We start from the raw sequence: 3,530 nt of genomic DNA, 5'->3' as shown, positions 1-3,530 counted from the left end.
GTCTCTAGGTTTAGATGGAGAGGCCCTTGCAGGTGGACGAGAAATGTCAGCACCAGTCCACGTGGACAGCAGCTTTGCGGTTCTTGTTTACCAAACTAAGGATTGATGGGGTTGTTAAAGTAACAATACAAGTGATCCTTGGTTGCGGTGAAATCAGAACAGATGTCCAGCCATATATGTCTGCATTAATCTGTAAAACAAATTAAAATACATTTTTACTTGTGCTTCTGTGCGAATTGCTAAGAAACTATAGAAGTGTACAAAGATAGCCTTGAAGAAAATACACTGCAACTGTTAGTAAAACATAAGCTTAGCCGATGAAAGCATAAGAAATAAACTCAAGATCACCCTGCCTTGATACTCTTTGGTATAAGAAGGAAGGAAGAGAAAATGCTGCCAGGCTTTCAAAATTATGTTTTCATAGCTTATGTCAATAGTGTTCCAGTATATCTTGAGATGTCTGTTTTCTGACCTGGCCTATCTCAGAGGGCTGACAGAAGTGACTAAATTCAAGTAATTGTACCTTCATTCAAAAAAGGCATGCAGTTGTGTCACCTTGAAAAAAGGATACTTCCTGGGAGTATGCAGAATTGAATTATTAATTTTTTTAAAAAATTAACAAGTTACAAAACTAATATTAACTGGGAAAATCTACAACTCTGCATGCTTTGCTATTGTTTTACTAATTTTGCTGTTGCTTTATAAGATGGTTCTCATACTCAAAATGAAATTACTGTTACAATATAAATTGCAATAGTTTCTCTGTTCATCCAGAAATTAAACTTTTGAAATATGCTATTATAACTATAGAACATAGACTCATAATTTTAACTTTTATTATTACAAAGACCTGGAAGATAAACACAAATATGTAATAACCTATAATTAGTACAAGTTTCATTTTAAACAACAGTGAAATGAATGCATTGAGAAGTAGTATTGCCCTGCCATTACTGATAATGAATCTATCAATTATAAATTATAATCCAAATGTATTTGCTTTACAATACAATCTTGCTTCTATATTGCCAATTGAAACTTTGATAATCAGTTCTCTTTCCATAATTCTTAGCTAAATTGTTCCTTACTTTATTTCTGGGGTTGCATCTCCGAGCATATGTATTGTTCTTGCAGAAGTCGTCTCAAATTTGCTGGATAAAGAAAAGGCTGCAAAAACAATTTAGCGTGCACGCTTTTCATCCACAGCTGTATTCAGCTACTGGCATCCAGCCTTTTTTTGGAATTTGCACATTGCCTTTTGTAATGCAAGCCTTGCTGAATATTATTAGGATTATATTGTACAATCAAAACAATTTTATATACAGAAAACTGGAGGATTAAGATTTATAAAGGCAAGTCTTCCATTTTATTATAATTAGCTCAGATCCTTATTTGATTTTCAAAAGTTCTCTGTTGTCTTCAACGTTCTAGATTTTTTTTATCCATTATAATCACTTGATAAAAAAGTAGTTTTACTATGATCTCCCATTTCATTTTCCTCGGTAATTTCTGGTAGCTTCTGGTAGCTTTTTTCCTCTGCAACTTTCCTCTGGTAGTTTTAGCATACTCAATATTTATCACATCAATTCCAGATGATGATGATGATGCCAACAAAAAGTAAATGAAAAGATGACTGATTTAAGCTGAATTGATGAACTACCAGTATTTTATTTTCAATCACACTGGACTTTTGAAGATTTTTGATCCAGGAACTTGAATACATTATTCTGGAATTTGTTGGTGCTGCTGAACTTAGAACATGGGAAGATTACCTTTATTTCTAAAATGCTAATTATGCTTTGAAATGAGCACACTCTTTCTCTCTGTAAATGTCTAGATGTGCTGCCCCTTCCCCACAATGCCTAATAAAAATCAATAAAAAGCAAAACATCATTTAAGCTGAAGAGCCTTTTCTTGTTCACTGGGGATAGTCAAATTTCTATCTTATATATAACATACTATAAATAAGAAGAATAAAACTAAGGCGGATACAGTAATATTAGAATACATCAGAATGGATGCATAGACATGAAGTGTATGGTCCCTATACAATGCATTGTTTTCCCAATTTCATATTTTTAAAAAACTCTTTTTCCAGCTTAAAATTTGAATGAATTCTTAGGGAATTTTCTCCCTTCTCCCAGATATACCTCCATACTCATGAAAAACATATTCACTAGACATACAAGGTCCTTATTTGTGCCTGCAGAATATTGCGGGATGCTTCTAATGCTATGCAGAATGAAAGTGAGCTTCCTTTCTAGGCCAAAAAAAAAAAAGAAGTTATATCACTGAATAACATCAAAAGCATGTCAGAAATAGCCGAAGCACAATTTTATTGCACCATCTATTGAGGAAAATAATAACTACATGTGTAGTATTGCTATTTTATATCAAGACATTGCTTATGTTTTGGTTGGCAGAAACCAGAAGATGACATATACAGCTGCAAAATGCCTCTTTTTAGCGTCTAGGATTTGCCATAGCACAATGCCCCTGGAATGGCTGGACTAGACCATGCAAATAGTGAACAAGTAGGCCACTAAAAACCATAAAAAGCCCCAGAAGAGGTTCCTACATATCCCAGATGTAAGGAATGAAGCTGGCAAGACAGGAATCCATGATTCCCAAGCTAGAGAGAATCATTATGCCAACAGAGATCAGGTGACTCCCAAGGCAATCAAAGCCTTGAATTCAGGTGGGAGAAAAAAGTCTAAAAATTAAACCTAGAGCACAAAACTATATAAAGCCTTTGACAGTCTGTGTATATTTTCATTCCTGTGTGCAATAGAGACTAGTATAGTAGAGTTATTTCTGAGAACTTTCTGCCAAATCTGCCGATTTCTGAGTAAGCGGGTTAAGGACTTTGAGAGTCCTGCAGCCACCAAATTCTCAGGGAACCAAGTGCAAACTCTTGAAATATCAAAAAGTCCACATGTTCTGTCATGACAGAAATGCAGAATCTTCTGCTTGGGGGAGCCAGGCAAAATGTAAAGCCAGTCTTGGTGGTGCAAAACCCTGAGATACAAATAAAAGCCACTAATCTCTTCATTAGAAGATAGCGGTATTCTCTGACATGGGTTTAATTGCACCAGAGCAAAAATCCTGTCTAGCAAGGGCCTAGGTCATTTGGTAGTTATAGAATTTTCTGAATAAAGGACAGAATGAAGTGGGGTTTTGTTCCATTTCTTAGTATATTCAGGCTTTCAGTAAAGAGCATTGTTTATTTTTTTACAGAAAGGAGGAAAGTAAGAGATTATACAGTTGAACTCAGAGAAAAATAGAGACCAACAAATTTCTCTGTGGATTAATGCCAAGGCATTACATTAAATTCCGATAATGTAATATTGGAATTTTTATATTATTTAATATAATAAGGTGGATCGCATTATTTGTGGGGGCTTCATTCCAGTCTAACAATCACAGGTACAAAACTCTGGATTACAAGACCTTGTTAAAATGTCTTTGATGTATGTGAAAAAGCCTGCCCACTATTTTGCGCACATGTAAACCATCATAAACCAAATCAA

The sequence above is a fragment of the Python bivittatus genome, unplaced genomic scaffold, assembly GCF_059951505.1.
Source record: "Python bivittatus isolate LINGU-HERP-01145 unplaced genomic scaffold, Pbiv_v1 ctg000080_np1212, whole genome shotgun sequence".
Taxonomy (NCBI): domain Eukaryota; kingdom Metazoa; phylum Chordata; class Lepidosauria; order Squamata; family Pythonidae; genus Python; species Python bivittatus.
The sequence above is the reverse complement of the archived record's forward strand: the minus strand, read 5'-3'. Positions refer to the sequence as shown.